This window comes from Python bivittatus, unplaced genomic scaffold, assembly GCF_059951505.1.
Source record: "Python bivittatus isolate LINGU-HERP-01145 unplaced genomic scaffold, Pbiv_v1 ctg000850_np1212, whole genome shotgun sequence".
NCBI classification, from domain to species: domain Eukaryota; kingdom Metazoa; phylum Chordata; class Lepidosauria; order Squamata; family Pythonidae; genus Python; species Python bivittatus.
Window position 1 is genome coordinate 51,621,276 of NW_028277112.1, and position 26,454 is coordinate 51,647,729.

The 26,454-nt window shown below is 39.9% G+C and overlaps 1 pseudogene; it reads right to left on the reverse strand.

The window, feature by feature from the left end:
- Nucleotides 1–737: 737 nt before the first annotated feature.
- On the reverse strand, nucleotides 738–9,355 carry LOC112540572 (proteasome assembly chaperone 2-like; annotated as a pseudogene).
- Nucleotides 9,356–26,454: the final 17,099 nt, after the last annotated feature.

Here is a 26,454-nt window from a genome sequence, read left to right on the forward strand (position 1 = left end):
GGGAAATTAACTATTCAAGCAAAAGATGAAATATCTGCCAAAGGGAGAATGTGTGAATTTGATTACAGCAACATTACTCTAGCTTAGTACTGAATCATTCCCACTATCAAAGAATGACTATTCAAAATGGTAGAAATTAAGTATAATTTATAGAAGAAATCAAAAAGTTACATGAAGTGATTTATTCATTATTTTAAAAATGGCAGGCTTTTTATTATATATTGGAAGAATTCCACTGAGTTGAGTAACTACTATATTTATAGACAGCTGAAGTGTTTATATATACTTAAAATATTGGTAAAAATAAGAACAATAAATGAACAGCTGTGTGGTGAGACAACTGTCTTTCTCCTTGATTTTCTGGCAATGGGCTCAAAAGAAACAAAACAAAAGAGAAATGCGAGTTGCCAAAACCAAATTTTTGTGTTGGGACAGCTATTCCCAAAAAGGCTGAAATCGCAGTACATAAGAAAGGGAAATCTTGGGCATGGCCAATTTATAGATAACCATGAATCAATATCCTACCCCTCCTTTCACTAGCAAATTAGTATTTCTGCTGAGGTAGACGTACTGTGTGTTTCAAGCATTCAATATGAGCAATCAAGTTGGAGATTTAATAGCTGACGGAAATAGAACTCTAGAACAGATTGACCTTCAGGAAGATCCAGCTGGGCTGTTCTGTGCAATTCACAACACATTTGTTGCCACTTGCATTCATTTGGATAAAATTAACACTATTACAAAGAATCAGTGCCCAGCTCTCGTCTGTGGAATAACAAGAGTAAATTAGGAATAGCTGTATTATTTAGATCCTAGAAATGGCATAGGTAATCTGATGGCTTCCAGCTGTTTTCCTTTCAGCTAGTAGTAAGCCAGTAGTATCTACCAGAAAGTTAACGTCTGTGTGAGTTGTAGTTCAGTACAACTGAAGAGCTCTGGGGCTGCTTTTTTACAGAAGGCAGCAATAAGAAAGTTTTGTGAAAACTGGATTGGGAAGGGATGTGTAACTGTGGTGATAATTAACCTCAGCTAGTCAGACACTGGATTGATTCAATGACTTAAGACAGCATTACCAGGAACTAAAAAATGGAGGCATCTGAAAGTTCTTGTATATTATTATGAAAGAATCTGGAGTCTTTAGAATACTTTTAGTGAAAAGATCCCCTTTGAAAAAACAAAATATGCCCATTCACCAGGAGGAAAATGGTGAATGACATGTTTTCGGTCTTCAACAGTACAACCAAAGTGTGTTTTCTAACAAGGAGAAGTGTAAAATGGAACTACTGAATATTTGAAGCAACTCTATCAATGGACTAAACATTGCTAATTCCTAATGCCTAAGGGGAAACATCTTGTATGCCTTGAGGTACATGGAAAGTTATTCCCTACAAATTTTGGCATTGAGGAACCAATGTGAAATGGCGCCTCCACATAGCCAGCAAGCACAACATGGCTACTGTGATTTGAGTAACAACAGTGATTCTTCTTCAAAGCTGTCACAAGTGGTGCCTAAAGCCCGGAGAACGTCTTACATATTCCCACCAATAAGCCTGTGTATCAGCCCCAAGATCATTTTAATCTGCATGGAGGAACGATCAAGTCAACACAATGGTTGGTGTGCTTTTGCTATAATCAGTTTTCATCTGTTACAGAGGAGGGCCCCATCAAGAGTATCAGACAATTTAGAGCACCTTTCCTTCTCCATTGTGTCTTTGTCTGAGGATGTGCTGGAAATGCTGCACATCAGTTTTAAGTGGGCTGGCTCTTCACTTTCTGCTCGAGGGCTCTTCAGTCCTGCACTTGGGCCCAGCAGGGAGGCATCCTTCCAACATGCATTTCAAGTGCATTCATAAAAGCAAACACAACCGTCACAAGTCAGGGAGAAAAGTCACTCTTTTCACGGAGTGTTATTTCCTGACCTAAATCAGTCTTTGCTTTTGAATCAGTTTATGTTGCTAGTTATTTAGTAGATTGATTGCTGCTATGGCAACTGCACATCCCACTTGGCAGCCACACGCATTAGTCCTTGATGTGTTCCCAGTGAAACGTTCCTTTTCCAAATGCGTTTTTGTGGTTGCTCAAAATTAGAAAATATTTGGGGAATTAATTCGCTTTGACATTGCCAATATCAAGCTCATATTGTTTGGGGAAGGTAAAATGAGCCTTGAGGTGTTAACAAAAAATAAAAAATAAATAAAAACGGGGAACTGTTTTTCTTTCCAAACAGTGGCAAGCTATCTGGGTGGAATTGAGAACAAGTGTTGCCACATCAATACTCCTTATCTTAGGTTTGCAAAAATTCCAACCAACTGCCAAAACGGGAGTGCACTTCATAGAGCAGGATAAAACAGTCCAGTTTCTGAAATATCCTAAGCAAATACATTTTTTCTTTTTCTTCACACCAGGGAAAGATAATCCAGCTTTTTCTCCACTCTCTACAGCTTGCGCTAATATTTTAGTAAGAAAGTAGGTACTTTGCACATCCCACGTTCAATCCTTGGCATTGCCGTTAAAGCAAGAATGGCTCATCTGTAGCCCTTCAGAAAGCATTAGACTACAATTTCCATGATCACTGGGGTCATGTGGCTATAGCTGATGGGAATTGGAGATCAGCAACATTTGGAGGGCCATACATTGACTATTCATACAGTTTCTCTGGGAGCAGGATAGAACTGAAGGATTGTGGCCATCAGGGCAAACAATACTAAACTATGCAAAGAATCAATTTAGTAAAACATAACATACATTCCCAAAGAAGAGATGCTGCCAAAACATGACACAGCCCCTTGCAGCTGTGAAGGAATTATATTTCTTTAACAAAGCACAATGGCCTACTCTTTTTCTTTCCAACAAGGATAGATGGGAGTACAGAAACCAATAATAACCATGTGGAATATAGCCTTTATTACATATTCTTGCTAAAAATATAGCAATCCCCTAATGATTACACTGCTGAGAACTACCATGTCTGAATTCTGAATAGGCAAGATGTCCATACATAAGATGAGAAACAAACAGTGTTGTTGTCTTGCTCGGGTGAACTTGAGAAGATATTGGGTGATGATTTAAGTTGGAGGAGACTCACCAGCCTTGGGATTTCAGCAGCAAGTAGGAGATATCAAGATCCTGAACAGCCAAGACTTAAACAAGCTGAATCTGGAGACATCCCAGAACAACTGCCAGAGAGGATTCATGGCTGTTTGACAGGTTAAGTGAATTTCCAGGGGTATAAAATCCTGAATTTAATGAAGGTTCTGGAATTGTAGCAGCATCCCCAGAAATATAAGAGGAATGATGCTTTAACATCATATTGCAACATCTTCCATGCCTGCCACACCAACACATGCAAGTTAATAATCTTTGTATCTTATTGTTAGAATTTATTGCAAGATATCTTGAACATTATTTGAACTTTGAAAAGAAAGACCATAACCTTAATATAGAACACATGCTTTTCATCAAAAACATTCTAGATTCGAAGTAGGATTAGAAAAGAATTATACAGCTCAGTGTTGACAATATTAGGCTAGATGGACTACAGGAGTTGTCTGATTAGGTATACATCTCTTTTCTGTTCTGTGAATACCCAAATCCCATTCCATAGCTAGAAATTATGGGGGATTTAAAGAGGCTGGGAACATCTCTTTATAGCTTCTGGATATGTCCTCTCTCCTCTGTTGGTAGCTTGAAGGGCTTCAGGTTGTACTACACCAATATTTGGAACTAAGAGAATTGGGATGAGTCACTTATCTAGGAGTCAGGTTAGGTGTAGAGCCCGTAAAGAAGTACTGATTCCATCAGTGGAGTCCAGACGTGTGTACAAGAGACCGTCTTCACACATTATGCTGGCTCTTAGATAAGTAATGCTTCATTTATTACAGCCAAGGTTGTGTCTGACCAAGCCAAATCACCAAGATAGTAGTGGGTAATGAAGGTAGAATGCATGAATTTCATACAGCTTTGGGCAAGTCTGGTAGTTCAGTAATGGAGCAGATGTCACCATTTCTATGGTGGAGTGGCTCCTAACCTGAGAATGTTTAGCCAGTTGATAACAGTCGTGAGACAGAAGTTATCTACCTGTAAAATTGTGGAGAAGACAACATAAAAATAAATGCTCATTCAAACCAAAGTTTAAAAGTAAGAGCTCTTCTAATGTCTTGAGTATGAAATCTTGCTTCTGATGGGCTAGAACTTGAAACAGTTCAAACTTCCTGAAAAGAAAAGCAGAAACTATTTTGGGGAACTGTCTGTTTGTCTATTACACCAGCTCATTGTGAAAAGGAGTATAGGTCTGTTTGTTATACATACTATTCATTAATCCTGAGGATAGAAATAATATGTCTGAAAAACTATCTTCCAAATTAATAGGTGGAGGAGATAATTTAGCTAAAGGTACCATTTATTTATGAACCTAGACCGAAACAGAGATAAGCTCCAGACAGGAGTCAGGCTCAGTGGGTAAGGGATTCATAATACCTTTAAGATATTTCTTTGCTAAAGTTTAGTTAAAATATCTGTGACAAATGATCACCAGTTTTATACAAGATTATATAGACCTGTTAAAATTCATTTCAGATTCCAAAATACATCTTGGATTGTATACAAGTGGGCTATAAAGAAAGCAATACATGATTTTAAACAATAAAGGTGGGAGTCCACTACCAAAAAGTAGTTTCCAGGATCCTGGTTTTTCCATGAGGAAGATTTTGCTTGAGAACAATTCTCAAGCATAATCTTTCTGATGGAAAAACCATGATCCTTTGAGGTGTAATTAGTTGTAGTGATTCATTAAGGTAATCAGCAAGAGCAAGCACATCAGGGATGTCGTCTACTTCAAAGCAGCACTTCAGCAAAACTACCAGAGGAACTCCTTCTGAACAACTCTCTGTGAACCACAGTTTTGTAATAATGCCTCCTGGAATATGGAACATTTTATCATTATTTTCTCCAGGAAATGCAGATATTGGCTCCAATCCACTGCCACTCAGTCTCTGCAAAACATCTCCCATTGTTTTCTTAACAGCAGGTGAAATCAAGTATCTCAATGAGGTACCATGAAGCTGTCGGTCATTGCATTGATAAGCATGACTGCTTAACAAGAAAACAATTTTGGAAAATCCAGAGTTTTCACCCAGGACAGCAGTATTTGAGGAAAAAGAGCCTATATTTGTTCTTTATGAATGGTGATTTGATCTGCAGAGCCACTTTTTTTTTTACATTGCTGCATACACTTGTGCCTTTATTGCAGTTCTGTGGCATCCTCTTCTGTCATTGTATGTTGATGATTTCCAACCATTGGCAAAGGGAATCAGTATAAAAGTAACCAAATTTGGACATATGAAGTGTAGAAAATGACTAAATCTATAGCCAGACTAAATCTATCAACACTGATAGAGTTGGCATAAGGAGCATGGAGACTTTGAAATCAGAGCACGCATAGCCGTCATAGGAAATGAAGATCCTGGCTTGTTTAATCCCTATCCTGGAGTATATCCTGATCTCACCCTGCCTCTCTAACCATAGCAGGGGGGAAGGGGAAAAGAAGAGACAGAATTAGACCCACAGGCCTGTCACAGGAATAGTCTTTTTCCATCATTTCTTCTTCCTTTTGGCTCCTCTTTCAGGGTCAGGCATTAGGTATTTCCTTGTGAAACTCAATTGGCACTGACATAGAATAGACATAGATAGGCTCAAGACGTTTGCAAAGAATGTCTGTGATTCCTTATATATGAGCTATGTTTTTCCCTCAGGGAAGAAATGACAACAGTTTTGGCTTCCTGAAGCATCTCTTTCTACCAATAAGGCTTCAGCTAGAAGGACCAATCACAAGAAGCCTTTTATGAAGGCCAGGCAATGTGGGAAGATCCCATGTTGTGGTCTTTTTTGAATCAGACCAAATTAAAAAAAAAAACAATCCAAGTGTAGGAGGCAGCTTCCTGCTGGACGCTACACATTTTTTATTCGTGTCCTCTAAAGCCATCAGTCCTGCAGTGAAAAGCAAAACAAAAAACAAAAAAACCCTGCCCGCACGGAAAAGGGCTGAAGCTATGCCAAGCCAGAACACAAAGGGGCAAAAATAATACAAATGAAAGACAAATAAAAGGTGAAGAAACTAGAATTGCAAAGAAGACATCCTAGAGATATTGTTGTGATGATCAAGAGGCTGTTGAGGGGGGCCAAATGGGAACCTTGTCTAGGATTGGGATTCCTGCCAAAGTCCAGCTCTGGAAAGTTCCACCTGGGGTCCTGCACAGGGACAGATGGTGAATCCCAGAGGCCACAAGGAAGAATGTTGAACCATAAGCCATGGCTTGCAAATCACAGTGCCTAGGTAGCTGTATGTTATACACCACCAGTGCACTCAAACCAAAGACAGCAGACTTTGTGGCTTAGCACAACACAGGAATTGCCAGTGTCATCTTTCCCTTTTGATGACCAAAGGGCGCAAGTGGCAGTAAAAGCATCATGAAGACCACAGGTATCATCGTATAATGAGACTTTGCCTTTCATATGCGAGTGCCAGGGTTTACATCAGAGTGCAATTTCTTTCACTTAGGAAGCCACCATTAATTAACACAATTCCATACATACCTACTGCAAGCACACGTGAATTGTCTTTTCATTATTCCCAATAAAACCCACAACTTCAAAACAAATGGCAAACTCCTGCTACATTCAGAGATATTGTCCTGTGATTGTATGTCAGCCAAGAAGACTTTTTTCCCCAGTGTCTTCCTGTAAGAAAACATATCAGTACTTAATATAATCTCCAAACCAGAGGATGGGAGGAGAGAAGCAACAATTCCCCAAAGTAAACTGCTTACTGACTTTTATTTTGATCAAATAAACTACCTAACACAACATACACAGGCACTGAAAACAATCCTTTGGAGAAATGTAATCTCCAAATAAGTACCCCAGCTCTGGAGCTTGTTTTATAGAAGTGAGAAAAGAAAGTCGAGCATGCAGCTGCCAAGTTATAAATAAGCGATATAGATAAATGCAGAGATGGAACAGGATGTAGCTGTGAGATGTTACTCTGCCACATCACATTGCAAATTATCACAGCAAACCAGCCAGTATCTGAAGAACAAGCTCAACATGATATCATCCAGGTGTCAAGGGTTACAGCTCCCATCACTAGCCAACGTGTATTATGGGAGCTGTAATCCAACTTCTCAGAAGAAGAGAAAAGCATCAGGAAGGAAGGAAGGCTCAGCTCAAATAAGGGGAGCATGAGCCAGTTGTCCAGGCTCCTGAATTAGAAAGATGGTACAGAGAAGAGGGCCAGCAGCTGAAGCTGTCAGGCTCTTAGCAAGGCCTCTGCTAGCCTTGAGAGAAGGTAAAGACAGAGAAGAATCAAGTCATCCAAGCAACCAGGCTTTTGAGACTCAGGGTCAAGAAAGGGACAATGAGTGGAGGCATTTTGGGGGGTTGGGTCCATCTCCTCACCTTTTAATCAGAGGACTTAATCAGAAAATGCCATCTGCTCTTCCCTGTTGCTGTAGGATGGGGGACCTTAAAATGCACTTAATTCTAATTTATTTTTGAAAGGTGGATTGGGTTTAGTGCATGAAACTGCTTCTTAGGTCCAAAGGGCACTTTAGAACAAAAGAGATAGCGTGTGTGTGTGTGGGGGGGGGGGTTATTCAGCCATCAGATGGCCTGATAATTTGCAGTGAAGGAGATGTCTTGGAGACCAATGGAGGTGAAAGACCAAGCAAACTCTTCTCAGAGGCCCTGTTGTGTCTGCTCTCTTTATGGATGTTCTAATACTACCTGTGCAATTTTCATGGCTTTTCACGTATGCATGAATGCATTGTATGAAGGAAATAATGGGATTTTGGAAGTAGCTCTTAAAAAAGGAACAATGTTTCCATTTGTGGGGGGAGAGTGGTTTTGTTTTTCTTTAGCCAGATCTTTAACATGCCTGTAATTGAGAGGGGAGAAAATATTAATTGGAAGAACCAAACATGACCAAGTCCACTTAATCAACAGCCCCTGTTGGAAGAAGCTGTACAGATGCCATGAAAGATGCCTGCAGAGCAAATAGCTTTAGGAAGTCCCTGGCAAGCTATGTACAAATAGTTGTTACACACTCAGATGAGTGGCTCAAAATTCCCCATTTTATATAAGAGATCTATGTCTGGACATCTTTGCATTACTGACTAGTGTGCTTCTGGACATTTTCTCCCTTTTTTTCTGTACAGATACCTTAAAAATGAAACCAGCATGTGAGCAAAATTGTTTTCAAGGATATGATGTTTGATTGCATGTAAAAATAAAAACAAAAAAACCCACCTCTCTATCATGCACCACAGTGACTGAGAGATGAGCATGTTTATGCAAATTAATGGTGGGATCTGACAGATCAAAGAATGGATGCCGGCAACTTTAAGCTCTTTGGAGAAAATAAGGACAATAAATAATAATTAAATGAAACAATCGCTAAGGGGGCCATCAAAAAAGAAAGGGCTTCAGAGTCTCCCCACCCTCCCTTCAATTTGAGCACCGATGCGGACTGCTCTTCACTGACAACTTGCCATCTTTCCGAATACAAGAAATATTCTTTCACAAAAGATATTTAAAAAGGGAATACTGGTGTTTTGAATACTTATGAACACATTGCTGCATTTATGCAATTAAATGGAAGATTCTCTCCCCCCTCCCCCAGAACAATGCATCATTGTCCAATTGGGTTATAATAAGATGCAATTTATCATCTCAGTTAAATTATTTTGGCTTCATTTGTCCATTACATCCAGAGCTCTTTAATTGCTTGGGACTGATAAATCCACAGAGAGAAAATGGAAAATTTCCAACAGAAATACCCTATGATTTTTCTACTATGATTCTTTCAAAAGCATTAGCCTTAATGATACATCATAGTTTTCAATGTGGCAACAAAGAGAAGAAAACATCTAAGAGACTGTACCCACTACCCTTTATTTTCAATAAGCTCCTATTTATTACATTCTCAATTAGTTAGAGCTAGGTAGACTAAATAACTCTTCTCTGATGTTTCAGTAGATCTATTTCCACCATCTAAAACATGCAAAACATACTCAAAATGCCTAGAGTGATCCTGCTTAACGCTTAATGAAATGACCACAGCTTGCAGTTGCTAATGAGACACTTTTTAATCTGAGCAAACAGGATATGCTATCCATAGTATTTATTTTCCAAGTAATAAATTGACCCTTTTCTTTCTGTATTTTGACATCCTAAAATTGCCTATATCATGGGATTCAAGAAAACTTTTGAAGAAGTTGAACTTGTCAGAGCCTGGGTAGGAAATCCGTACCCTCGCTGACGTCGCTAAACTGCAATTCCCAACATCCTTCATCATTCCCATGGTAGAGGTTAAGTTTCCTTCCAAAGCAAGTGCAGCCATTATTTTTTTTTAAAAAAGCAGCAGCTGTAAAAAAAGTGCAGCATTTTCTGAAGAGGTTGGACTGTAAACAGGCACAAAAGGCTTTCCAGGACCCAAGTGTTTTTGATCAGTAGACTTACTGCAGAACAATGAATGAAGCCACACAAAAGAATTCCATCAACGATTATGTTTCAAATGCAACCAAGGTTTAATTTTTTGCCTATGCAGTGTGACTGTCTTGAAGCCTCTCTTTTGGGCAGAAGGGATGGTTGATCAGAGATATCTTCCACCCCCAGATGCAGCTTTGGAAATTAAAGAGAGCACCAGAGACTGTTGCTCAGTGACTTGATGGCATCTTGTTCATTTAAATTAAAAGCACTTGTTCAAGCTAGCTGGAACAGGGAGGCAGGTGGGCACAAGCTGTTTACCGAACCCACCGAAGTAGGAGCTTCAGCAGTAGGCAATTTCTTCTTTAAAATTGTTATTCTTCCAATATATCCCCAATCTGTAGTATTAGTGTGCTGGCTGGGGAGTTCTGGGAGTTGAAGTCCACATATCTTACTCTTGCCAAGGTTGAAAACCGCTGCTTCATCCTATCTGCTTTCTTTCTGCTCCCGGTTCCTTCAAATTTCCTAAATGTTTATTGTTTAGTAATGTTTATTATGTTTATCATACAATGTCTCACTCAAGGGAGTTCAAAGGGTCAGATGAGAGTCATCAATTTCTGTGTGAAATGTATGCCATGGCAATTTTGGGTGTATTTGCCTCCCCCCTACCCCAAGGTCCCCCTACATTCCTCTCACAGATATATCTCAATATGAAAAATAGCATTTTTGCTAATGTTGTAAGAAGGCTTCTAGTGGCAATAGCAGTGAAAAAGTGGACAAGTTTGGACCACATCTTCCAAACACCCTCAAACTCAAACTTAGATTAAGCATGCGAAAACTGAATAAGCCAGAAGCTAAAACATTAATGAAATGTTTTCAGTCATTGCCATTGAATAATGTTGGCTTGATCCGTTTGCAAAATAGAGTCCCATTACTTGGGACTCAAGGGGTAGTCTTTTGGCTGTGGGAGGCAATCATATTCTAATTTAATAGCAAAATGGAATGCATAGCTAAAATACCTATTATACTGGCTCTCTAGCTCCCAGGAAATTGCTTATTGCAAAGGGAAGGAGGCATGTCAGAGCTTGTTAAACTGTTGGAATTAACATGTTTAAACTTATTTACAGTATTTGCAATCTGATTCAGTCTTCGAGAGCCCATTAAGAGAAATAGCTTTTAACAAACACCTTAAAATATTTCTGGAGAGGAAGTTTACTCACCTACCTTGTTGTGTGTGGAAAATCGAAAACTACAATACTATATAAGTGAGAAAACATTTGCTATGTATGCCAAATCAGAGTTTTTTCACTGTTCCAGGAATAAGCATAAAATAGCCACTTCTTTAGCTGTGCAAATACAGTTTATATTTCTGAAACAATGATGTGGACAGGCAAAGCTGCTAGTTCCAGTTTCACTGAGTCGGTCATTTTTCCCACCTCGCCTTTGTTTTTTGGTTCTGAAAAATGCCCAGCACAACAAATAGAGTTTTGCATTTTCATGCATTTCTTCTAGTCTGCAGAGTTTTGTCTTTGCTGTCCAATCATAAGCATCTTTTGTCATACGCTTTTAATTCTTGTAATGCTTTGGAAGGCTTTTCATCTCTGTATTAAGGTAACACTAGAAAAAGAAGGGCACAAATTAATTTAGTAGATTAGAGCTCTGCCTTAGTTGAACACTGAAGTGCTTGCCCTTTTTCACAGTGAGAGCCACCCTCCAAAACATAGGTGGGATCCAGGGTAGATTAAATCTATTGTACCCAGTATGTTTGCTTCTCCTGTACTTCACCATTTCCCTCTTCTGTTACCTTCCAAATTTTAACCTTTTAAAACTTTATCTTTTCTTTTTTTTTTTTAACCTTCAGAATTTTAACTTTTGGAATTGCTCTGGCAGGCCTTCGGGTTGTGCTCCATTCTATTCAATCAGAACTAGTCTGAAAATTAACTGAAAAGAAATACAATCCCAAGTAACTCTCACTTATTGGCGAATGTGTGAATATGAATGGTTTATTTATGCTTACTTATCCAATCTATGCACTGACTCAGTCCAAACGGACTCCAGGTGATTAGGGTTAAGAAGTGGGCTTCCATACCTAACATGCAGCCGTCAATATTAATTCATCATAAATCAGAGTAGGATAATGTGTCATCAGAATATATCAAGAACTCATCCTATGTATTTAATTTTTAAAAAGTTTAAAAAAAGAAATCGAAACATATGGAGAGTCAATATCTCAAGCCCACAATCTCAGCAGCCTTACACATCAAGGCACACATCAGAGCATGCATAAGATCCTGTCCACTCCATGAAATGTTTTTATATACTAACTTTCCCAGCCTATCTAGGAAATAGATGGGCTAGGAAATACTGATTTTACACATCGTATAGCACTGAAATTTACATTTCCTAAATACTTTGGTTGATTTCTTTTAATATAGTTCAGGTATAAAAAATGAGGTTAGCATTTAGATACACTGGTCTGTTCTTTAAAATAAGTATCCACCCATCTCATTGCCATTCAGAGTTCGTGGGCAAGATACACCCACAAATTATTTTTAAAAATTGGACAATAAGAACATCTATATCAAACAATAATGCATATTTTAAAGGTATGCCACATGGCCGCTTTTTAAAAAGAAGCAGGTTAATCTCTGGATGGAAGATCACCCAGAAATACTACACATACAGCCTTCAATTCCGCAGAAGATATAATATGTTGTTTGGGTGTGGTCAAACAAGTCAAAATGGTGGGCATGACAGTGTAATCAAAGCTCTACTTGCACATCTCTAAAAATGAAAAGCTGGCCACCATCCAAACAATGTGGTGAAATGGGGGGTGAAATATTCATCTAATAGATTAGTATTAGAATAATAATCTTGTGCTGAAAAATTCTCTGATAGCTTTGATTCTTTTCATATAATTGGATGGTGGGAAAATGTTTTCAAGGTACATTTTAAGTAAAAAAACATTTGCTGAAATTTTCATAGGCAGAGTGTGGTATTCCAGCTTGTCCCTTAGCTATGAGATAGTTGAGAGATGCCTATAATTGTTGCATCTTTCACTGGACAAGAATTTCTGTAATGGTCTGTAACCGCTCTGGCTCCCCACGCTTCAGTCATATCTTAAGGAATGACTTGATCACAGACTTCTTCCCATGGAATTTCCTTAGATCAGGATGTGTGGGCAGCTATGGAGGTAGCCGTATGGTGGAGATTTGTAGCAGAAAAGAATTAAAAAGGCCCAGCGCCTTTGGGCTCTACACAAATGAAAGCAAACTCACAAATACCATACAAAGAAATGTAAAAAGCAAACTATTAACCAATTCTAAAATTTCCTGAGAATTCAGTATTCTTGTTTTTCAGAAAAAGAAAATGTTTGAGAAATTGGAAGACATATTTCCATACAAAATTAATCAATGAATTAATATTGCCACTGTCCAGGTTCAGAACTGCAACTGAAAACCTTTCTATTAAGATGTTTTGAATGCAGAAATGCAATGGCTGTGTGATGGAATGGACTTATGAAGGCCAGGCTCAGGGAGATAAGCGTGTTCTTAGCCCCCAACAGGAGCGTGGGAAGTTCAAGAAGATGAGGCTGGCACCTCCCTAAGGAATTCACGGTGTTGTGGCTGGCTGGCTTGGGAACTTGGGTTCAGTCTGGTAAGATTTCGGTCTTGAGGTTGGAGCTAATAAACGCAACAGAACTGTATTTGCATTGTCTCTTGGAGTTCTTTGGGCTGAACCTGACATCAGTCTCACCAGACTCAACCCTAGTTCCCAAGCCAGCCAGCCACAACACCATAAGTTCCTTAGGGAGGTGCCAGCCTCATCTTCTTGAACTTCCCATGCTCCTGTTGGGGGTTAAGAACATGCTTATCTCCCTGAGCCTGGCCTTCATAAGTCCATTCCATCACAGGTTGGCCCTATATGGGTAGGCATATGCAGGTGAAAAAGAGCCCACATTTTGCACAGTTTATTCATTTTGGACTTGGTGCAACAAGCAACGCAACCATGGCTGGTGGCAGGAATATTACTTGCAGGGTTTATAGTTCACACATCCCATGCTTGTAGCATTTTCCTGTTTAACATGCATCCATGTACCCACATATACACAAAGGGACACAGTTCAGAATTTAAGTGCTCAACCATCTTAGACCATAGATATATTCATGAGACCCCAGATCAGTACTAGCAAGGGTTATGCTTTTTCACTGTATCATTTTGTGAATTCTATCTTCTTTCCAGTTTTGAGTTCTTAAAATAATTTACATGTATATAAGGCCAAAGTGGTCCCAGCGGTGGTAGGAGCACTCGGGGCTGTGACTCCTAAGCTGGAAGAGGGGCTCCAACAGATCCCAGGAACAGCATCAGAGCTCTCTATCCAGAAGAGAGCAGTTCTAGGAACAGCTAAGATACTGCACAGAACCCTCAAACTCCCAGGCCTCTGGCAGAGGACCCAAGATTGAAGAAGACACATACCACCCATAGGGGTGAGAGGGGTGTATATGTATTTATATACACATACACCCACACACACACACATACATATGCACACATGCACACACACTTCATGTCAGAAGTGTCTTTAAAACCTGAGGGTTGAATGAAAAGTAATGCCCCCAATGTTCTAAGTCACCAAGAGATGAAATACTGAAGTGCTAGAAGCTCTGATATGTCCTGTAGCAACTGCTGTTTCACTTCAGTTGTGAAATGAAGGTTGTGTAGGTATTTTTCATGAAATGGAAGCCTGCAATGAGTACTCATCAGTGTACTTTAAGCAACACACTGTAATTGAATTTTTGACTGCTAAAGAAATCGTCATTGTGACCCAGAAACAAAGTGTCCATCTATGGAACATCATCACAAAATATCACCTTCAATCAATCAATCAATTCCCAGGCGTTGGCAGGAAAACTTATGGTTACAGTTTTGGGGATGTAGATGGTGTAATTCACATAGATTTCCTTGAAACTGGCACCACTGTCAACACTGAGTGCTATATTGCAACATTTTGAAACGATTAAGCAGTTTGGAAGCACAAGAAGGAAATTCTACCACAACATGACAATGCTAGGCCTCACATCTTACAAACCAGCCAAGAGGGAATTGCATAGTTGGATCTATCTTACCCCATCCACCATGTGGTCCAGATTTGGTGCCATGCAATTTCTACTTTTTCCCAAAATTGAAAGCATATATTTGTGGGTAACTGTTTGACTCAGATGAAGAGCTGGAAAGGACTCCCAGGTCTTGGTTGAAAAGACAAAGGGTGGAATTCTTCTATTATTGGTAGAAGTATGTAACGAATGGTGGTGACTACATGGGAAAAAAAATATAGGCAACCAAAGAGCTCATTTCAAGGATTATTTTCCTGTTTAATTTATTAAAACATTCCTATTTAAGTGAAAGTTATGGAGGTGGAGGCATTACTTCACTCAATCTTCCTCTCTCTCTCTCTCTCTCTCTCTCTCTCTCTCTCTCTTTTATTGCTGTCATGTATCAGCTTGTGGGCTTTTTCTAGAAGCACCTATTTGGAACAGTGGAACCCATGGTGCTGAGCTAGGCAGGTCTTCAAGCTGATCCAGTGAGATTCCTACATTGCTAACTTCTAAGAGATCCATTGGTGTTTTATAATTTCATAAATCACATAAGTAAGATTGTAGCAGGGGACAGGTTTAAGATTTTCTGTCTGTGACTTAAAACTATTCTTGCCACCATTAAATAACTGAACAGTGACTTCTGGATTATTAAAAACAGATTTTACAAAATAACATCACCAATGGCTTTAATGGCAAAATCCACCTTGCCGTGTATTTAATTTGATTGAACTCAAAATAATAAACTATAAACATAGGGCTCAGCTAATACTGTAAGTATAAAATGAATTTGCTTGAAAAAGGGCGGATCTCTACAAGCTATCATTGACTCCTGTGTAAACAGAACTCACCTTACATGGATTCAAATGCCACCTATCCAGAATCTTTAAGAACTCTCATTAAGCTTTATGCACTATGGAGACAGAATTGACAAACCGCCAAATCTTTTCAAGAGTTGACGAGATATTCCACCCTCTACCTCCCTTTTCCATTTCATCTAATGGCAAATGGTACTTACATTCAAGTCAAAAATTATTCCATAGATCTGAGTCAGAGTATTTTTTTACTCTGAAATCAAAGACTGAATTATGTCATTTCAAAGGACAGTGGTTTCAAACCAATAAACTATCAATATGCTGAAGCTGTAGATATTCAAATACTAGAAGCTGGCATGGGACTGAACTCCTGGTTATTCTGCGTATGACTTGATGCCCTCATCAGTTATAATACATATTTTAACCAAAACATTGCTACATATTTCTAAATAATTTCTTATATTCAAGCTGTCCATGTATTTGTTCACTGTAGGGAGAGATAACCCTGAATTTCATTTTGATTTAAATGAGAAATAAGCAGGTTATTACACAGACTACAGTTAGTACTCTCACTCACATCCTGGATAAACCAGCTCTACAGATAAGCCAATATTATTTCATAGTAACACTAATTAATATATGGAAAAATTAAAGCTAATTGCTCTATTAATTTATTCGCAATGCTAGATTCGACCCCATGAAATTTTCATAGCTGTACAAACTTGAGATAAACCATATCCAGATTCTGAAGTAATAAGGCATTTGTCTGCAGTGTAGTGTTCAGGCACAAACTCAGAACTCTTGGTAATAGATTTGTTCTCAAATTTGGATTTCTAGCTAGCCAAAAAGATTTCAGTGGATCCATTTATATTAAAAGTCACTTTCTCAAAGGTTTGTCACAGTTAAATGGCATCTTGGATGGAAGCATCTCTACAAGGAATTTAAGTAGCTTCAGCTAGGCTATCTTTTGGAGTTTTATCCATGATAAATCTTATTCATTGACATTTGGTAAAGTTTATTTGTATCCAGAGATACTGGAGATTTTTTAAAAATAGATTGATGTTGATAATTCCTGAGCCAGAACATAACTCAGCGCTCAGCAGAGGACTGCAAAAATGTACCAGAGCTGCAAAAGGGCTTGTGAGCAATGAATACTTTGAATTTTCAGCTGGTTGGAAAGAGGAATCCGAAGAGCTTTATAGTTTTGCTTTACAGACCCACTTTGATACTTTTGTGCAACCTATGAATTTATGGACAGGAATAGCAAAATGTTTAGTCTGCAGCTCATTTCCCTTGGAAGAATATAGGATTGTAGTAACTGTCCTGCCTTTTCTTATTTCTTCCTACCTGGGAGAAATTAGAAGTCACATATGCATGAATCATGAAAGAAATGCATAGAAAATTGGAGCCCCTTTTAATGGGGAAAGATCAGATTTTAAGTAAAAAGAACAAGTTGTAAATTACATTGGTTATTGTGTTAAAAAAAAATTGCTATGGATATTCCTAAAAGGATGAAACAAAGAACTAGTCATTAGAGGTGGTATGCAACTTTTCTGAGTCTGAGGGTCTCAAGGCTTTTTCAGTGGGAAAAAAATTGATACAGGATAAACAAACAAGCAAGTAAACAATTAAATGCTTAAGCATTTAATATACAGTACATATATACGCACATACATACAGTGATACTCATCTCCTGCATTACGTATCGCCTGATTTCAATTTTTAAAATAAACTAAGAAGTACATAAGCAGGGGGGAAATGAAATAGTTGCTTTAAGAGTCACATTAATCTGAGTCAGCTCCTTGAAGCAGCTACATCTTTTTCTCAGACTCATCTGGAAGCCTTAATGAACCATAGGGATAGAAGCATGCACACCCCCATTATTAAGACTTATTTGATCATCATTAATATACACTACTGCCATCTATGAAGGTCAATCAGGCATTGGAAGTTGTCCATGTCTACTCATGAAGAATTCCTACCCATGAGTTTGGGGACCGATTGGTTAAACCTCTCTTTGTAGAAATTCTCCCTCTATACATTTGCATACTTAAAGCAAACTCCAGATTAATGACAAATGAACACTTATTGGAGAAGCAAATTGTGGACATGGCAGTAGAAAGCCCCACCATTTGCTCCATTCCTGTTTTGGTCACCAGGTGATGCAGTATATGAATCATCTTATAGAATATTATGTGAGTATTATAACAATGTGAGCATTGTGACATCACTGCCTCCTGGGTGGGATTGTCTGGAATTATTAAACAGGGAGGTTAAAAAACAATGGGAACAAAATGGTGGAGATTATTGTGTAAGTGGAAATGAATATATAACTAAGAGAACATTCAGGTTACCCCACCCCCCACCCCCAATTCCTTTTGCATTGAAAATATTTATTTGAAAACATCTGGTGTAGCCCAAAAGATTTGTTTCTAATGAAAACTTATGTCTAGAACTCTACACGGCTTCTGCATATAAACAGGATTAGTATATACGATATATCCTAAATAGAGAATATTTAGGACAGGGTACAGCCTATAAGTAACTGCCATATTTCATATTTAACTTACACATACTGTCAACACCAAATGTGTTCAGCTATTCCCCCCACCCCCCAGCCCAGCCCTTCTCCAACAAGCCATACATTGCAATTATTTCAGACCAATTAAAATGCATCATAGAGCTGGCAGTAGCATGAATTATTGGTCAAGCAGCTAGGATATCGTTAAATTTTATAGTTAAATTTAAGATGACTGTCGTCCATAAATATTCATGATTAAACTATGCTAGTTAATTTTCATGCATAGTCAAGCTTGGAAACAAGGCTAAAATTTGTGAATCTTTAAGGATGATGAATGCTACATGACCATGTTGATATTCTACACATCGCCTCACTAAAAAGCATCGTAAGAGAATATATTCATTAACTGCAGAAAGAACAGACTATCCAAAGCATAACACAAAGCTTACTTTAAGGGCAGGGATACAGATATGGAAAATCAGAAGCCTGCACAGCCAGGGATTAAAACGGAGGAAGCAGAAAGCAAAGATGCAGATATAGATTTGTGGCAGCTGCGAATCATTGCCTCAGAACTTTGGTTTTTATAAATTTTAATCATGTATTTATTGTTTCAACTTGATGTAAACTGCCCAGAGTCCCCCATTGCGGGGAGATGGGCGGGGATAAGTCTATGTATAAAATAAATAAACTTTGGTTTCCACTCCTGGTCATGAACCTGCTGTGATTCAGCAGATCCCTGTAGGGTTTTTTTTTTTTTAAAGGAAATGGCATTTTGCTATGTAACTTCTTTTTGTTTTGTAGTTTCTGCTAGCCTAAATTAGACGAGAAATAAAAATAGACACACTAAAGGTAAAATGGAAGACAAGAACATTCCCAGGTCTGAGATTTATGGTTCTGTGAGAGCCAGTTTGGCGTGGTGGTGAAGGCACCAGGCTAGAAACTGGGAGATCGTAAGCCTTAGGCACAAGGCCAGCTGGGGTGACCTTGGGCTAGTCACTCTCTCTCAGCCCTGGGAAGGAGGCAAGGGCAAGCCACTTCTGAAGAACCTTGCCAAGAAAACTGAAGGGACTAATCACCAGGAATCAAGAGTGACTTGAAGGCGCGCACGTGTGCACACATACACACACAGGTTCTGGGGAGGGGGGAAGGGGGACTTTTATCATACAATGTAAATTATTCCATCTACTTTTAAACAGGATTAAGTAGTCCTGTTGGGGTGGAGCTTATTCTGCCCTGTGGGGCCCCTGATGTCTGCCAGGAAGTCCTGCCCAGATATAGTACCACTGCTCTGAAACCCAGTGAAAGCTGCAAAAATCTCCAGAGTCATATGAACCCATCAGACCTACAGGGGAAAAAATATCCCTCAGCCAGCAGCCAACCAAAGTCCATAACAGCCTACAGCAGTAACATGCGAATTGTCATATACTCTGGAACTATTGAAGAGAGGGAAGATTTGTGAAGGTCCATCTGGGAGATCACCATGTTTGTTTGTTTTTAACTTTTCCTCCTTCTTTGCAGATATTGGTGTGGAGTCATCCATTCGGTGGAGTCTCGGAACACCAAACTCATTGTCGGCAACCTTCCTCACTCTAATGTAAACTAAGGCTGCCATATCTGGGCTGCAAAAGTCCAAACCACCACTAGAGTGCAGAAAAGAGACACATTCTGCCATCTGATGGTAAAATACATCCTTGCTTTAGGGCAGGAGAAGCAAATTGATCTAAAATGGAGACAAGCCTCCAAAGAGTTGTTTCTTCAAATAGCTTTCTAACAAATATATAGGCAGTTATTTAGGTTTAATGTGCTAAGATGCCTTTATGAATGTTACAGAAGCCTTCAGTAAACTCTATTTATATAGCAATACTTGCAGCAGCAATATTTTTGGTCTTTAGAAATAATCATATCTGACAAGTGTAGCAGAAATATGTGTTCTTTAGTATCACACTCCCTGCAGCCTTTTGCAAAAGTCTGCTTGGGCTGAAGAGTTAAATGTAAGTCCTTTGGGGAACAAAATACAAGCCTAGAGTCTATATTCCTACCTTCCAAGAAGCCTACATAATGTATTGTGTGAATGAGAGGTCTGCATTTTATCTCAAGCTCCATGCACACATGGAGAATCTGATGGAAAACTTCATCATGCAGATTCTTACAGAGAATGAACCTTTTACAGCACAGATGATAAGGAGATTCCATCACAACAAATGAGGAAGTTAAGTCATCGTTAGGGAAGAGCCATCAGATTGGCAAAATGTCTGCCTTCTATTGCAAGATGGCTACATGTGCAAATTAAAACTGTCCAAAATTCAGAGGAGTTTTGCCAGTTAATAAAGACAATACAGAGGTAGAAGAACCAATGGTTGGACTCTAAAGCGGCCCCCTCTATCCCAAACCCGTTAAAAAAAAAAAAAAAAGTCTACTAGCCAATGCAGCTTCCCCCATGACATAATTAGATAAAATCTAGAGGCATAGCCCAAGCCTATTCCTACTGGAATATTCTCATTTATATTTTCTTTACCATCTCATCACATAGCTGGACAATAAATATACAGGAAGTATAAGTGAAGAGGTTCTTTGAAAAGTCCACCTATGTGTTTCCATGTGAGATGCTGCCTTGAGCACCCCAACTAATAGGGAACAGTAAATTCTTCTGAAGGGACAGGGTTAATCTACTATGTGGACAATGCCACAGTCTGCAGTTAGGAAATGGATTATAATTCAGAATTGAGACAAGTGCAAATGTTAAGGATAGCTTCATTCCAATTGACATACAGGTAGTCCTCGTTTAGCGATCACAATTGGGACCTGCAACTCGGTCATTAAGCAAAGCAGTCACTAAGTAAAACCATGACTGTGCTTATTATCGTAACCTAAAAGGGGCAGGTATGCAATCCTGTTATAGAGACTTATTGTACTTAATGCTATTTACAATATACAGACAGTCCCCTACTTATGAATGGGTTACATTCCAAGAGGCTGTTCATAAGTCTGTTTTGTTCGCAAGTCCAACAAGCATAAAAAACATGTGCAGTTCATACCTTACATAAGTGGCATTGGCCTAGGCACTTACAGAGATGCCATAGGCTCTTCCTCTGGAGTTGAAATAGCACTGTTTTCCACCTTCCTGAAAAAGCAGTCCAGTGAACTTTAGATGGTGATCTTCCTCTTCTTCTCATAAATGATGCTGTAGCACTGGATTGCATCATGGACAGCTGCAGTCACCTTGGTGAAGCACTCCACATTAGGGTCCTGCACCGAAAATGATGATAGCACTTTCTCAATTAAGCTGAACCCCTCTGCCATCAGCTTGGTCTGGAACCACTTGGGTGGTTCGATCTCTTCCTCTTCCTCTTGTTTTCACTGCTCCTCCAACTCCATGAGGTCTTCATTGGAGAGGCCCTCCATCTGTGCAGTTAGCAACTCATCAAAGTTCCCCTCCTCAGGTCAAGCTGAAGCTCCTTGATGAGGGCAACCAAGTTGCTGATAACAGCCTGCAACTCCCTTTCTGCTGCCTCAAGCCTGCAAGAGTCATTAGTGAACTGAGGGCACAGATGATTCCACATCCTGTTCATGTTTGCAGGGGTAACCTCGTGCCAGGCTGAATTGATGTTCTTGATGGCCTTGTAGATGTCATAAGACTTCCAAATCTGGTGCAAGGTCACTAGGTTGCCTGGACTGCCTGCCTAAACATGCACCGAAGATAGTATTTTTTGAAGGTTGCTATCGCTCCCTGCTCCATCACTGCAGGAGGGAGGTGGTGTTGGGAGGCATTCACATTCGGGTGGAAATCATCCAGGCAAGGTGGGTGACCCGGGGCATTATTCAATATGAGCAGAATTTTGAAGTTGATGTTTTTCACGCAGCAGTAACTCTCCACTTCCAGGATGAAATGGTGGAAAAACCAGTCTTCAAAAATAAGAAGGTAACCCAAGCTTTCTGTTCCAAACAATAGGAAGTGAGCTCTTTGAGATGTTCTTGAGAGTTTCCAGGTTCTCAGAATGGTTGACTAGCAGCAGTTTTAGGCTCAGGTCACCAGAAGCATTGCCACCTAGCAGCACAGTTAATCTATCCTTCACAGCTTTGAAGCCTGGCATGGGTTTCTCCTCCTTACTGATGTATGTTCTGTCTGGCATCTTCTTCCAATAAAGCCCCGTTTCACCCACATTGAATGTTTGCTGGGGCAAATAACCATCTTCCTCTGATCTCCTTGAGGGTTTCCGGGAACTCCTTGGCTGCAGGCTCATCTGCACGTGCCGCCTTGCCACAAACTTTCACGTTGTGAAGGTTCACACAAGCCTTAAATGGTGGAATCACCCATGACTTGCAACGAACACCTCTTCAGCAGCACCTTCACCGGCCTTCTGTTGTAAGTCATGGAATAAGCTCTTAGCCTTCTCCTGAGTCAGCATTATGCTACGTGGCACATGCCACTGATGCTGATCTTTGATCCACATGCTGAGCAGTGCCTGCATCTCTTCCATCATTTTTCCTCTCCTCTTGCTTATTATCGTGGACTGCATAGGCACTGAACTTTTGACATGTTCTGTGATCTTGTCTTTGTTCTTAATGATCTTCGGATTGTGGAATGATTCATGCTGTAGGAACGTGCCACATTTGCCATCTTCTCCCCCCCGCCCCCATCTTCTTCAATATCTCCATCTTCATGAGCATCATAATGGATTGCCACTTCCTTGCACAACCCCTCTCTCCATTAGCACTCTTGCACTTAATTGCAGACATTTCCAATCTGCAATCTGCAATTTGCAGCCGCCAGACACCAAACACAACCGACCATGCAAGAAGTCAGGACCGGAAGTCAGAACTGGAAATTTGGAGATGGCAGGAAAGGGTTAGATTGTGGTGCGCCTTCTCCTGACTTCTGGCCCAACTTCTGGCTCCAACGTCCGGGTCCATCTTGTTTGTATTGGTGAAAGTTTGCAACTTGAAAGTTCGTGTCTAGGGGACTGCCTGTACATAAGACAGGTACAGCGGAATAAATGATTGGATATAGCAATATATTTTGATTGGCTATTCAAATTGATGAGGCAAGACTAATGAGAATACCACAAAAACAATAGCTTGTCGATCTAAACAAAAGCTGTGTCCTTTTGAATAGGAGCTACTATTAATGTGCTACTTTTCTAGATGTTATCTCCCAGAGTTGTTCCCTTCCTTTAATCAACATTCTTTGTGCCTAAATGTGTATAGCAGAAGTGACAATTTAGTTTTCCTTGGGAAAGTGGACTTTAGGGAGGGGGTAATTTACTTGCCTTATCTAATGCCCTTTTCATTCTGTCTTTGAGCTCTGAAGTTCACTAGCATCTTCATAAACTCCATTGTTGTAGAACTTACCCATTTTACTGGAATTGTGGTAACTCTATTTCTTGTTTCCTCATCCGATTACATAGAATCCAAAACTCTTGCCCTGGAATTCTGTTGTGCGGTCTGGGTGCGTTTTGCATTTTCCTGCAGCAGGTTTCTTATCTACATTGCCTGCATTGACCAACCAAGAGTTACAGATTATGAAAATATGATTGTTATGACACCCCCCCCCCGTCTCCCATAGTATTCTTTTCCTTCAAGAGTCAAGTTAGGAAATAGGGATGTGAGCCATATCCAGTCCTCAGATCCCTAAGCAGTGGTGTGAGCTATTTCATGAGATAATTTGATAGAACAAAATGCAGAAATGTTAAATGGTGCTATGTTCCCACTTAAACATAGCACTGATCCTGCAACAGGAGGGTACACTGCCCTCTGGGCAGCTGTCAGTAAACGCAGGACTGTGCATGTTTGCAAGGCCACCACAATACTTCTTCTTGGACTCTCTATGGAATCAAGGGTGACATTAAAAGTGAGTTCCAAATTAGCACAGATTTGTGCAAGATCTGTTCAGTTTCCAAGGCTCCCAATCCAGGGAACTTTGATCTAAGACATTTGTGAAACCTGTTCTCCAAATTTCTAGTATTTCTTTGCCATATATTGCTCTTATATTCCATGGCCAAAATTTCCCAGATTCAGCATCTGCTCAGAGGTTAACTCCTAGACTAGGGATACATTCAGGTATAGCCCTCCAAACCCACAAGTTCCTTTCCACTACAAAGGCAAGGCTTTGTAAGCTGTATTACTACAAATATAAAAGAGGTCAGTGGTCTTTATGTACAGGGTTAAGTGATCTATATGCTGGTGATGTTCAGGACTGTATCTCCAGGAACTACTACGGACTAGGTAATTAGCACGAAGGGATTTTGACCAAGGATTAGGGGAAGTAAGAAAACCTTGCAGTTTCAATGAGTCCTTCTACTAAGCTACCGTATTCCTCCGTCAATAAGACGCTCCCATGTACAAGATGACCCCCACTTTTCCAACCCAAAATTAAGAAATCAATATTTTAAAGATAGTGCAGAACACATCTTTATTTAGTAATTAGGTAACATTGACCTGATACACTCGGTGGGAGGAGGTCCAAACTGTCTCTCTGCAGCTCTATTTCCATGCTCTTTTGCATAACTGATTACATTCAATCACGAGTGAAACTGCAGATAGCTTGTCTCTGCAAACAGACTTCCTCCAATTGGTTTGTTCAGCATCAGCTGACGTCAGTTACATAAGGCTCATGATTGGAGAAAGTCTGTTTGCAGACTCAAGCTATTTCACTTGTGATTGGAGGCTAGCAATAGGAGGAAGCCTCTTTGCAGAGACAAAGTATGGGCAGTTTTGCAACTGCGCAGTTCTCTCCTCGGCTGACTTCCTTGAATAAGGCGCCCTTCAATTTTTAGCGTAAGGATTTTAGAAAAAAGTATCGTCTTATAGTCGGAAAAATACGGTAATAATCTAAGTAGTGTTTTTCCAGAACGGCAAATTAGAGCAATAGAGAGGCTTGGGGGGGGCCCATTGAGGGATAGTGGGACCCCCAGTGCAAAGAGTGTCACTGAGTAGAGTTGCTTTTAAAAGAGAGATTTTGTGCACTGTGTTAGGGAATCCCTTGCTTCTCCCTCAGTGGAGATTTCCCAATACCCATCATTTCTCCACCCAAATTGAGAGGAAATCAGATCTTAATATGCACTCACATGCAATAGTTTCATGAACCCCTTTGATTCCATTGAATGAATAAGCATCAACTGGGATGTGGAAATGGGTGGGGAATGAAACTTTGCACCTACTATCCCATTCTGTAAGGTTTGGGTTATCAGCATTTCTCAGATGTAATGATGGAAGGCTCCCAATTAACAGCTCACAACTTTGCAGGCTCTATCCCCAAAGCAACCCTTGTTCCCACTGCAGATGATCAAAACAAGTACAAAGCCAGCAATGATTTAACATAAGCAAATGTGAAAAATTCTGGAGGTGTTAGCCTTGCGAGGTAGTCCAGACAAGAAGCATTACCAGGTGTACTAGCATTATCTTTATTGTAAGGTTACAGTAACAGAATTTTGCAAGTCTGAAAGTGCCCTCACTTCCCTCACCTTTACTCTCCCAAAAACTAGAGAAGGTCCCTTCTGAGATGCTTTCATCACCTGCCCTCCTTCAGACTTAAATTTTATCAGACCATTGTCTAGACTGTGGCTCCTCCTCCTGTCTCCCAAGGTCATTTCCACATACCATTACAGGAAGGCAGTAGTATCATGTCGGAGCAAATACTTCTAAGGCTCCATGGTTAGTCCATACAGTTCAATGGAGATGAGGATGGTTAATCCAACTTTTTTCAACTGGTTTTTCTTCTCTCCAGTGTTGGAAGAGCAGGCATTAACACCTGCTAGGACAACTGGGGGTTGACAACAGTTCCTCTGGACTTACTTTCAGGCGCTATGATAAGTCCATCTAGGCAGTTTGACCCTCACACTTCACTGCAATGTCAATTCTCAGCAACATTTGGTAAGGTCTGTCCACTGTGGTGCCAGGCAATCCTTCCTTTGCTATTCACAGTTGAGAACACAGTCAACAGGTTTCAGGGAACGACACACCACCAATCTGGGAAGCTGGAATATAGCTTTCACCTTTCTGGAAACAGACTGAAATTGTTTAGAGAGGGACAAACAATATTGCACTAGCCTTTCATCCAGGCTAGCAAGGTTGTGATGGAGATTCAAGGACAGAAGCATTTTCTCAGCCCACAATCTGAGCCTGGGAAACCGAAGAGGATGAGACTGGCACCACCCTAAGGAATTCATAGTGTTTAGTTGCAGGCTTTGGGAGTTTAGAGTTAGTCTGGCGAGATTCTGTCTAGCAGGTGTGAGCTAATAAAGTAACTGAACTGTTCCAGTACTGTCTTGGGCTGAACCTGACAAAGGTCTTCCTTTGCAATTTCAAACACAATTTCAAGGAGAGAAAGACTATGCTTTCTGTGAAGGGGTGTTTGATTTCTATAAGAATGTATGAGAGGGCCATTGGCCAGGACAACCAGGATCACCATTGACTTTAGCCAACTGAGCTTTGATGTCTCAGTTCCATCACTCTATATAAGCAGAACTTTGCAGGCAATAAGGAATTTGGAATTTTAAATTGGTACTCAGAGCTTGGCAAACAGTTTTAGATATCTGACTGGTGAAAT